The sequence below is a fragment of the Bactrocera tryoni genome, chromosome 1 (assembly GCF_016617805.1).
Source record: "Bactrocera tryoni isolate S06 chromosome 1, CSIRO_BtryS06_freeze2, whole genome shotgun sequence".
Taxonomy (NCBI): Eukaryota; Metazoa; Arthropoda; class Insecta; order Diptera; family Tephritidae; genus Bactrocera; species Bactrocera tryoni.
Window position 1 is genome coordinate 10,524,665 of NC_052499.1, and position 13,424 is coordinate 10,538,088.

A 13,424-nucleotide genomic window follows, 5' to 3' on the forward strand; every position below is an offset into this window, starting at 1 on the left:
GGTCTTCAAGCATAAATCGGCCGATACTGCTGCAATTACACGTTCGATATTCGTACGAAGTTCATCAATCGTGGCTTGCTTGTTGCGATAGACCATAAACTTGAAGTACTCCCACAGGAAATAGTCTAACGGCGCCAAATCGCACGACCGAGGCGGCAAATTGACTGGACCATTTCGTGAGATAACACTTTCACCAAACTTGGTTTTCAATAAATCGATTGTGACATTCGCTGTGTGGCTTGTGGCGCCGTCCTGTTGGAAACACGTTTTGTCCAAGTCCATATCCTCCAATCTGGGCCAAAAATATTCGGTTATCATTGAGCCGTAGCGATTCCCATTCACAGTAACTTGCCGGTCTTGATCATCACTAAAAAGTACGGCCCAATGACGCCACCGGCCCATAAACCGCACCAAACCGTAATTTTTTTAAGGATGCAATGGTGACTCATGAAGTAGGTGTGGATTACTGCTTGACCACATATTTTGCTCATTGACGAAGCCATTCAGCCAGAAATGAGCCTCATGAAGATGATTTTTCAATGAAAATGCGGATCATTTTCAAGTTGTTGCTCAGCCCAATTCGCGAACATACGACTATTCTGGTGGTCAAGCGGCTTCAGGTCTTGCGTCAGTTTAATCTTGTAAGGATGTGGTCCAAGATCTTTTTGCAATATTCGTCACAGAGATGGCCAACGCTTGAGAACGACGTGTGAAAGACTGATTTGGGTCTTCCTCAATTGATGCACTAACTGCAAAAATATTCTAGAGACTACGGAGACTTCTTTGTCTCACTGGCACGGAAACTTTTTGTACTGCATCTATAGATTCAAATTTTTCCACTAGACGCTCAATTGTTGATCTGGACGATTATGACGACCTTAAATTGGACGTAGTGCTCTTAAAGCTGAAACCACTGGCTCCGAATTTCGGTAGTAAATTTTAATAATTTGGACTCGTTATTGGATCGAATATCTTTCCATGATGAAATGGTAAATCTTAATGAAGAGAAATGTCAAAAGAGCGGAAAAATATGGCGTCGTTTGCTGACCCTATTGGTCAACTTTTGCAGAGCGTTCCTATTGCCAAACCCGTAACAACCGTTAGAGGAACCAAACTATTATACCCTGCAGCAACAAACAAACAACCTCATGGACCGAATCTCTCAGCGAGTCGCTGCTGATTCTCAACGAAACCGAACTATTTTTCAAACGGATGGTTACTCGTAATGAACAGAGGATTACTCATGTAATCTCAAGCGAAACCCGTCGTGGCCGGGTTACTGTGAGCCGCTACAAACGATAGCGAAGTCAGCATGACTGCCAGGAAGAGTTTGCTATGTATGTCGCTGGTTAAATTGGCATGAATTGGAATAATATACTATAAGCTTCTCCGCTACAACCAAACTCTTTACTCTGATCTTAACTGTCAACAATTGAACCGTCTGAAGTATGCAATCACGCTGAAGTGGTCAGCTTTACCCAATAGGAGTGAAATTGTGTTCCATTCGGACAGCGGCAGGTCAAACACATCGATAATGACTCGCCAGAAGAGCCTGTAGATTGGTTGGGATATTTTTATTCATATACCTTATAGTATGGGTCTAACATTGATCGATTACTACGTCTTTGTGTTCATGGCGTCTGATTTTGCTGATGAACAAAGAGAAAAGACTGTGCAACTCGATTGTCCCAGGCCCAGCCAGGGATTTCTATGAGATTTGAAATCGGATAAATCTAATTTTTTTTTATGGAATCTTTAATAATTGATTTTTTCTTTTACAGATAACCCCGTATTTCTTTCTCACTTTGCTATCAAACTCTAGTCTTTATTGCCTTACTCGATAGTGCCCAATAGAAGGGACCACACACTATGCGAAAACTACTTCATGAAACCTCAATCAAAACCACAACCACAGTACAAGATGTTTGCGACACGAATTTGTTGCCAAAAAATGCGAAATATAGCGATAATTGGTGCTTTCAACACAGCCAAAACGACGCAATAAAAGAACGGCCGACCGTCGGCGATTGGCACCGAGCAATTGGTGTTTGTGGGAAAATGCAAATATTGTATGCGAGAAGGGTGAAGGCGAACGCATCGCGAACATCAGTATATATAAGTACGCACAAAGCAAAACCAAATACAAACAAAAAACTTGCGAAGTCGCGAACACTGTCACCATAAAACCCTTCAAATGATAAGTGTCAATCAGTCGTTCAGTACTTGAGTCACAATTATGATCAATTAAGTTCGATTAATTGTTAACATGGGCCATAAATATGCGGGCACTCGCCAGCACCGATTCACACACCGAGTGGTGGAAAGTATGTGCGTCTGTGATTGGAAAATATGCGAGGCCAATTTTAAAGGTACTGATGAGAAAAACAACTACAACAAGTGGAACCAACCCAACTATTGTGTCTCTCGCTCGATAAGGAACTATGGGTATGTATTGCCTAATTGATAGAGTGTGTGCAACTGGCAGTGACAATGTCAACCGTAACGGTTTACAGGCAAATCTGCGAGTAGGCGTAGGTAAATATGTAAATCGCTTTATCCTATTACATGCAAAATCTGCTTTGTTGTCTTTTTGGGAAAACTATAGGTTAGGTCCCGTGCACATGTAACAGAAAATTAGTTAATATATTTTCTTCGGACATAACAATGTGGCTAAAATCGAGTTTTCAGCGTAACTCTTTTCTTTTTATCTAATATTTCATAATTAAAGAGAAAAGACAAGGACTTCATCGCCTAAAAAGTTCAAAGAAACTCAAAGAGTTATACAAGAAGAGCTCGCTAACCCTTTCGGAGTCACTGAAGTAGCCATTTTAAAATGTTTAAATTCGGGCGTCAAATTAATTGAAGCCAAGAGAAGGAGGAAGAGCTATTGCATGCCATAAATACTGCTCGTATGCTACAAAACAAGTGTTTTTTGCATCGGACAGTGACTGGAGGTGTCTAGGAACCTATTTTTCCGAGTACCAAACGAAAAAGAAAACTTTTTTTTTTGAATCACTCTAATACATACATATATCAAATCAACGACAATGCCGAATATCCACGAAGGCAAAGTAAGACTATGTAATGGTTTGTCAAAAAAGTCTTGCGGTATTTTTATTGAATTTTTTTATCGAAATTCAAATGAATTTTTGCTAACTCATGCCCAGCTCTTGACCGATGCTACGGCTGCTACTATGCCGGTCTCTTTCGACCAATTCAACGATTTTATCGCAATTTTCGATGACAGGCCTTCCGGACCCATAAACTGCAAAACTTTTATTGGCGGCTTGAGATGCATTTTTGCCTTTATCGTACTGTAAAATATGCCGTATTTTCTCTTTATTTTGCTCCATGTTTGCGACGCTATAACTCACGAACGACTTAAAAGAAACGACAATCAATCAAACACGTGTTAGCGCGTGAAATGAGCTTTCCAAAAAAGTATAGCATGACCCGATGCGACGAATAAAACTAGAACTACGCGCTTTCAGCGCCAGCTAGCGAAAATACCGCAAGACTTTTTTGACAACCTATTATTTAATAGGATCAGTAGGACGTGCTGGATGAGATTCTAAAACCGGATGAAGCTATTAATGAGGAACACTATCCATAATAACTAAACAAATTGAGACAAGCGATTGCCGATAAACACTCGAAATTTGCGACTAGGCAAGAGACATAATTTACCATCTCGACAACGCTCGATCGCAAACAGGTTAAATACTATTTGAAAATGAGTTGTTAGAAAGTTTTGCCCCACCCGATTTATTACCCAGACTTTTTCCCTTAAGACTACCAATTTTTTGGTCATTGCAGAACGCCCTCATTGGACTATGGTTCACATCAGAACAGAATTTAAAAAATTTGGTTTGATTCATTGTTAGTCAGTTAATTCGCAATATAATACGCAAAGTGCCGAAAAGTTGCTCAAATGTTATGGCTTCAGAAGAGCAATACTTTAAATAATACTACTGTACATAGTTTTTTATACAAACGTTAAAATTTTAAGAAATACAATCCGAACGAATGTAGTTACATTCTTCATGTCAGATCAACAATTGAGCGTCTGGTGGAAAAATTTGAATTCACAGGCACAGTACAAAATGTTCCCGTACCAATGAGACAAAGAAGTGCCCGTAGTGTCGAGAATATTGCTGCCGCTGGTGCATCAATTGAGGAAGACTCAAATCAGTCTCTAACACGTCGTTCTCAAGCGTTGGACATCTCTGTGACGTTATGGCGAATTTTGCGAAAAGATCTCGGCCTAAATCCTTAAAAGATCATATTGACGCAAGAACTGAAGCCGCTTGACCCCCAGAATCTTCGTATGTTCGTGAATTGGGCTGAGCAACAACTTGAAAATTATCCGAATTTTCATTGAAAAATCAGCTTCAGCGATGGGGCTCATTTTTGGCTGAGTGGCAACAATCTACACGTACTCCATGAGTCACCATTGCATCCAGAAAAAATTGTAGTTTGATGCGGTTTATGGGCCAGCGGCGTCTTGGACCGTACTTCTTCCCTGTAGATCAAAACGGCACGTTACTGTGAATGGGAATCTCTACCGCTCAATGATAACCGAATATTTTTGGAATTTTTTTTCGAACTTGATGATATAGACTGGGACAATATGTGGTTCTAACAGGACGGCGCCACAAGCCACACAGCGAATGTCACAATCGGTTTATTGAAAAGCAAGTTTGATAAACGTGTTATCTCACGAAATGGCTCAGTCAATTGGCCGCCTCGGTCTTGCGATTTGACGCCGTTAAACTATATCCTGTGAGGCTACGTCAAGTCTATGGTCTATGACAACAAGCCAGCGACAATTTGTGCTTAAAAACCGTCGAAAATTGTTGCAGCTTCTGGACTTCTGCAAGCGTAGCTGTGGTGGCCATGCGAAAGAAATCGAGTTTCATACATAACGGCATCGAATTACTTTACAGGAATAAAGAATTTTATTGATATCCCAAACCGTTTTTGTCTTACTTAAAACTTTTTTAGCGCTCTTATTGAAAAACCCGTTATAATTTCAAATTCCTATGATACACTGACTTCTAAACCAACCGACCATTTTGTCATTATCGGCTCTCGGCAATGTCACGGACAATTATGCAAATACGCCGAACGCCCACGAAATAGTAATTCCGATTGCAAATCGGCGAGGCAATCATTTGCACTCGTGCGTACGCCACGCAGTCTAACTCATCGCAATGTTGCTTTTGATCGTTTCTTCTGCACAATATTCCCAATACGTACCATGTGCATATGTGTGTGTGCATTTAATTTATAGCGTTCACGCAATTGCGGTGCATTAATTGTCAATAATTCAAAAACACGCACTAAATGCCGAAAACGAGACAAAAACAAAAATACGCACACATAAAGCAAATGACCGCCAAGCCTTCGAGTATATGAACACGCGAACACGCCGCTGTGGTGGGTGGCACAACAAGAGTGCCACTGCTCTTGACAATCACAAGTGACACTTTTCAATTTACGACGCGTTGAACGCAAAATTATTTTTAAAGCGATTTACTTAAACTCGTACATATATATATATACCTTGGTTTATATATACATATGTAAGCACATAGTATATCACAGAAATTATTTGGCAAAGCAAATTTTGCTCATTCTTCACTTTCTTATTCTTATTACTATTTACTTTTGCACGCGTATGTGAATGTATGGCTATATTACAATATATTTGATCACTTTTTTGCCGTCCATATTAAATATTTTCTGAACTTTGTACATATGAAGGTATGTGTGCACGTATATAACGATACATATTTAAAAAATGTATGCATATATATACAATAGTATATTTTTAATTTTTAACATTTATTTTTATTTGTATATATATATCTATTTAACAAGTCGCGGCTATCTTTCTGCTTTGGTGTAAAGACGTCAACAGTTCTTCAAATACTGAGCAGTCAAAACAAAAGCATCCCAAGATAGTACGAGTATGCAGCTCAAAGTCCGTAGTATGCAATTTAAAAATATATAGAATAATAAAAATACTATTTAAAACAAGATGAAAATATTTTGTGAGAGAATTGCTTTGGGAAAACGAAGAGAAGCGCTAAATAAGCAACTGACAACGCGGTGTGAGCTATAATGATGATTGCTGATATACGCAAAAGTTTATCGTCGAAAACAACAACAAACAAAAATATCTAATTAAAAAAGTTTATTGAAATTTTTCAAACACATTCTCACTTTCTTATAAAAGTAAAAAAAAAATTAAAGCACTATAAAGCCTCACTCAGATTAAAACTAGAAGTCATTTCGCTTAACACTTAAAACAATTAGAAGAAAACGAAATAAGAAGCAACCAATCGCCAATTGGTGTTTAAATATATTTTTTTAAACCACTAACTTGGCCCCAATACACTTGTGCCAACGTTTTTAACAATCTTCGAAACAATTGTTGCTCGTAACGATTCACTTGTAATGTCTTCAATTGACTCAAAACGGTTTCCCCGGAGCGGTCGTTTGAGTTTACTGAATCGCCAAAAGTCACACGGAGCTAAATCAGGCAAATACGGAGGCGAAAAACTTACGAAAAAGGAAGGGATTTGGAGTGCACCACACCTCAATAATCGAAGAAAACTGTCAACATAACCTCGATTTTCGACCTACTTTGTGTATTTTTTTAGGCTTCTGCTCACCTTTGCCAAGATATTCGACCGATGGATCGTCTTTTTCACATAATAAGCATAGATCTAAGACTCATCTCTAGTAATAATATGTTTCATGACATCATGGTAGTCGGAAAGCAGTGTTTCACAGATGTTAACGCTACGCTTTTTTTCGAAAAAACTGAGCTATTTTAGAACCAATCGTTGTTTCACTTTTTTTAGGCCCTAGTGATCTTTAAAATGATATTTACTGATCTTCCCGTTATTCCAACGGAAGATTGGACCTTATCAGTGTGTCTTTACGCCTGGAGGATTAACGACTGTCCAGATATTCACCATGCGCCAATCTTGGAAAAGACCCGTGGATCGACACACACCATCTCTTCGATAATTTCAAAACTGAATGGAACATATTTTGTAAAAGTTTGATGCTCGCCGTCGAGAAGCTGATGAGATTCAGTGTTCTCAGATTTGGAAGATAACCGTGAAATATGAGCACGCATATTCCAGCTGTGCATCTGTCGACCTCTGAGTTTTTTTTACAGGGTGAAATCAGTTACCTTTTCCCGCATTGTTTTTTTTTATATAAAGCTTGCATAAATTTTAAAAGCCGTTACATAATGGCACTAATTGTATCATATTCCGTTTCATAAAGAATGTGAATGCAGACGTGATATTTCACTGATTTATTGTAGCTAATGTTGGAAAAAATAATATCTCTATTATGAAATATATCGACTTTCCTGGCATCACCATGACAGTTGACCGAAATTGTAGATAATCTCGTTTATCTGATCTGGGAAAAAGAATCAACACTAGTCTGAAATCTATAACAGAATCACTTTTCCTATCAAATGCTACTTTGGACCCTATAGGCAATTGAGTAGAAAATATCACTTACGATAGCGAACGAAGAACAAATTGCAGGAAGACAACAGCAACAGTGAAACAAGCGTTCAGCTGCGCAGGCAATATTGTGCCGTCGGAATCAGAATAGCTCCGAAAGTTTTAATCTTGCCATCTGATGGCAGTAGTTGGTAGAGGAAGGCTTTGACTGCTTAAGAAAAATTGACTTATTTTTTATTCATTCAAATGGCGCTGTTTTGTATTTCGACTGGCCCCAAGTTCCGCTATTTAATGAACTCACTCAATACTGTATACTTTAAGGTCGAAGCAGACTTAAAGCTGATAATATATGATTGTTTCTTTTTTACAAAAACAAAATAAATCCGTTTTTAAACTCTTTTAGAAAGCAAAGAGAGACTCTTTGAGGTCAAATATCACAACATTAGCAGTTTGGATGAATTATCTCAATTTTCTAAGATTACGTATTTTTATTTTAACTACTCATCATATACATATGTATATATATTTAATTTTTGGAACTTGAATTCGCCGTATGAAATTGCGCGGCTGATTTGAAGCCGACAATTGAACTGATGATCTTTCATGTGTCACAGAATAGCCACCGAGAACTACTTTAAAAACACTATAACAACTGAACTAGTCTTTCTTTTTATCAACTAAAAGTGAATATTATTATATGCTTCTCGTTTCTTTCCGGCTCCCGTTTCTTTCTCGCTACTTTTTTTCAAATTTCATTGAACAGCCGGTTTTTTCTATTTGTATTGTTTAATAAAACTGTCGATCGTGCTGTTAGACGAGCCTCTTTTTCACAGTGTGGATCTTAACACACTCTTCACCACTGTTTTTATGTTCCACATTCTTTCATTACATCGTTTTACAAATAATTTTTAGTCTTCTTTTTTGTTTATTTCGAACGGTCAATGAACAAGGTGTATATAACACAACTACAGGTGGTAATATTTAACACATAATACAACAACAACACTCTCTTGCACTCTTTTTTGAACGCACTCACGCACTTGTCGTACATTAAACACTGGCGCACTCTGCGGCTTGCCTTCGTTGACTGCTGTCTCCCGCCTCGTGGTTAACTCTCACTTTCTTCAGCCACTTGAATGTGCGTAAATGCATGAATGGAATTCCACGCTATGCTGTTCAGCGCGAGTTAATAAGAAACATCGACTACTTTGGTGTTCGGTCTTTTTACACTACAGCTAGCGCTACATTGAACTGCCGTTATTTTTGCTTGAACTGCAATACATCAACTGCTCTGCACCGCGTTAATTCACAAACGAAATATAAATGGCAAATGAAATGCCAAAAATACCCGGTAAATATTTTGGTGGATGCTAACACTACCGATGCTGCTAATTCTTCTGCCGATTCGACTGTCGCCAGTGTTAATGCCAATCTGTCGCTGCTTGGCTTGCTGCTCCTTTCGCTGCTGCTGCTGCTGCTGCTGCGCATCAATGTGCATTGGCCGGTGTATGTTGGCTGCGAAGGCCGTGGTAATAGCTGGCTGCGACAACCGTGTAATGGCAGCGCGACGTGGTTGGTGGCATCGCACCACCATTCAACGCATCATCACCATCATCGTTACGTCACCGCCACCATGACATACATAGGTACTTCTTATTCGATGCGGTTTGCCTGTCCACATGTGTGCCTACTTGTCTCTGCCGTTGCTGCTTACTGCCCTCACCGTCTTCGGCATTCGTATCTTCAAAAAATGCGCGCACCGTCAGCCATATCAGATCGCCGCAATTATCGTTTCGTTTGTGCATTCAGGATTGCTCCACTGTGCGCTGTGGCGTGTAGCATGTTGTTTACACGGTGGATTATTTTAAAAAGGATTTTTGAAAGGACAACTCCATGTGATTTATTTTATAATAACAATTTTAGTTTTTATGTACGATATATGCGTATATTTATCTGTTTTTTTCCTCTGGATTCGTATTGAACTCAATGCCAGCACGGATCAGGAAGATAGGAAGCAACCCTACTCCTAGGTATTGCTCCAGTAATTTTGACTTGCTACTGATAGATCCAAACAGGGTTAGATCATCGATAAGACCCTTGGCCCTAGGACGGATAAAATCCGAGTCCATTTCTGTAACATGCATCCCCGACGATTGGAATTTAAGTGTGCTCTGCACACTTCACAAAAAGGGAGGCCCCACAATCTGCGCCAACTACCCAACTACCGTGGGATAAGCCTTGTCAACATCGCATATAAGGTTCTATCGAACGTATTGTGTGAAAGATTAAAGCCCACCGTCAACAAACTGATTGGACTGTATCAGTTTGCCTTTAGGCATGGAAAATCAACAACGCACCAGATATTCACCATGCGCTAAATCTTGGAAAAGACTCGTAAAAAGTGGATCGACATACACCACCTCTACGTTGATTTCAAAGCTGCTTTTGACAGCATGAAAAGAAGCTGCCTTTATGCCGCTATGTCTGATTTCGGTAACCCCGCAAAACTAATATGGCTGTGAAAAGTGACGTTGAGCAATACCAAAAGCTCCGTCAGGATCGGGAAGGACCTCTCCAAGCCGCTCGATACCAAACGAGGTTTTAGACAAGGCGACTCCCTATCGTGCGACTTCTTCAATCTGCTGCTGGAAAAAATTATTCGAGCTGCAGAGCTGAAATGAGCAGATACAATCTTCTATAAGAGTGTACAGCTGCTGGCGTACGCCGATGATATTGATATCATTGGTCTCAACAACCGCGCCGTTAGTTCTGCTTCTGGTGCTTGGAACCAGTATTAGCACCAAAAATAAAAAAAAATCCAACTCAGAATAACTCTTGACAACAGGTGCTACTTCGGACTGAGTAGGCAATTGAGGAGTAAAGTCCTCTCTCGATGAACACAAACTAAACTCTATAAGTCACTCATTATTCCCGCCCTGCCATATGGTGCAGAGGCATGGACGATGACAATATCCGATGAGTAGACGTTATGAGTTTTCGAGAGAAAGGTCCTTTGCGTGTTGGACACGGCGAATATCGCATTCGATGAAACGATGAGCTGTACGAGTTATACGATGACATTGGCTTAATTCAGCGGATTAAGAGACATGTCGTCCGTAACACTCCAACTCTGAAAGTATTCGAAGAAGTACCGACCGGGTGAAGCAGAGGAAGAGGAAAACCTCCACTCCGTTAGAGGGATCAGGTGGAGAAGGTCCTGGCTCCACTTGGTATCTCGAATTGGCTCTACATAGCAAAAAGGAAAAACGAATGGCGCGTTGTTGTTAACTCAGCTATAACCGCGTAAACGGTGACTACACCAGTAAAGGAGAGGATTGAACCCTCTAAGGTCAAAAATTAAATGCCTGAAACATTATTCCCACATTCCCTTTCGAAGTGGTGAGAAATGGAATTGAGCCCACTGTAAGCTGCCATGTGTTTTTCTTATGCGCCACCATATGCGATTTGTGATCAACGAAGCATTCATTTTCCTTTGTGCAAATAGAAAAATCAACCAGCATAATAGTATGTACCAAGGAGTAGTAGAACAAAAACAATAACAGCAAGCAAACAGCATAACGATATGAAGAACAAATCCGAAACAACCGTAAAGCCACAATCAAGCGGCACAACAACAACAACAGAAACACGGAGATTGTAAAAGTAAAAGAGACACAAAACTCTTCACACACACACACACACATATACACACATAAGCCAGTAGCACAAATACAAATACAAATACGGCAAGAGTAACAAGAACAAATCACAAAGGCAAAGGCAAATAAGCAAAGAAATAGCATACGAAATATGTCCAATAAGCAAAAAGGAAATAAAAGACAGAAAAACCGAGCGGGGAAAATGAAGTGAAAATTTGGTCGAGAACACAGGCGATGACAGCGGCAGTAACTTTGGCGGCAAATTCTTTGTGGCACGACACAAACGACTGTAGTTGTTGTTGTTGTTGTTTCTTGTACTATTTGTTTTCGTTTGAAATGTGAGTTTAAAAAGGTGTAGTGTAGTGTCTTTGTACAAAAAATGCTATTATTTTTGTTATCTCCATGCCTCGCCGCGGTGCTCATTTCCTGCTGGAAGCGTATGCTTACGCAGCCCTTTCACGAAGTGGCGCAAGTTGTGCACACACATGTGATTGCGCGTGTGTGCGTGCTTCGGATTGTCCTTTCTAATAGCCATGACGGGTTTGTTGTTGTTGCTTTTCTCTGCGCTACTGCTGCATTGTCATTGGTGTCAACAACAGCGGCGGCAGCAGCAAAAACGCTGGCATAATCAGGCAGCGCCAACAACAAAGGTGCGCGCAGCACAGCCACAACTATAACGGACGTGTGCCAAATTGGCGGCGCGGCGCGGCGCGGCGCTCGCCTGTCACTCGCCAAACAACCAAGGCAAGGAGCGCGCGCGCTTTACAGCCCTCAACGCTGCTGCGCGCGCTGCTTTCACAGTCGCGCCGTTGACAGTTATGACGTGTAGCATGCGCTAGCAACAACAAAAAAAAAAACAAATAACAATGCAAGCAATTTTATAACTAGCAGCATCATAATCCGCGCAAACGGTCGTCAAAACTAGCAAGCAATAACCCAGCGCGCTGCCAGTCAAGCGACGACTTCATCATCACCCGTTCGAATGGACGTGCGCCGCCTTCATAAACGTCGCTATCATTAGTACCGATCAAGGGCCATCAACCGTTGTCAACCGCCAAGGCGCGGCGAAGTAGTGCGCGCTACAGCGTCGTAAGGACAATTTTTAATAGCTGTCGCTTGGCAAATAATGGCAAATTTTTGTGGCAAAAGAGCAAAAGCAAAAACGAAACAGCCAAAAGAAACTGTGTGTAATAACAATAAAGTAAATATTACAAATACCAATAACGCGACATATGCACGCGTTTTCATTTACGTATGTATGTATGTATGTATGTGTATGTGTGCTGGTGACCCCAGCATGTCTACCGCTGAGCGCGCCAAAAGATACCATCGCCACAACCACCAACAAAACTACTGTATGACCGCCAACAAACTCCGGCCACCAACTTTCCCGCTATTTACCATTTAGCCCACAATGTCGCAGCTGTTTGGGCTTGAGCAGCGCCGGCATTTGCCCCAACTACCAACTTCTTCTACCAGCAGCTATGCCAATACACACATCCACACATCCATACATACATATCATAGATGCTCGCGTAAGTGAATTCAACGAACCATTGACTGCCGCAGCCCACAAATCCGCAATCCGCTTGCAGCCGCAATAGCCTCAGCAGCGCACAGCTGCTACACTGCGTACCAGGATTTGGTGGCACACCAGCGACCAGCACACATTCTTGCACGCATATGTGAGCACATATGCAATTCTGTTGTCCAAGGAGGGTAGGGTAGGGGGAGCAGCAGTCGCGACGACAGTTTCGTCACATCACAGCTTCTTTTGGGGCATTGTTGTTGTTGTTGCTGTTGGCAATCGGCCGACCACCAAAAATTTCACCAACTTTTCGCTTAGCCTGCGGCGGCGTTTGTCTGTTGGTGCAATTCCTGCGGCCGCTGTTGGCTCGACTAGCTCAAGCAGTGCTCAAATTTGCTGGTATCTTGCACATAGTCCGTGGTATTTGATTTGATAAACTCGCTGCTGGTACTCACCAAAACCATGTATGCCTCTCTGTGTGTGTGTTGGTGTTAGCGGCTTTCATTTGGTTAACGAATTTATTGAAAATGCATGAAAAGAGCAAAAATAAAGAGACAAAGTAATGCCTATGCCATCATCTAGGCAAAAAATTAAAAGTTTAACGCGCATATAAAGACGCATAGTAAATTTTTGTTTCATGAAAATGATTAGCCTTAACCTTTTGCTATTCCTGAGTCCCTGAATAGGAGGATTTAAGATTCGGACCGTCTAATCCATCAATTGTTGGAAAAAAATCTACAA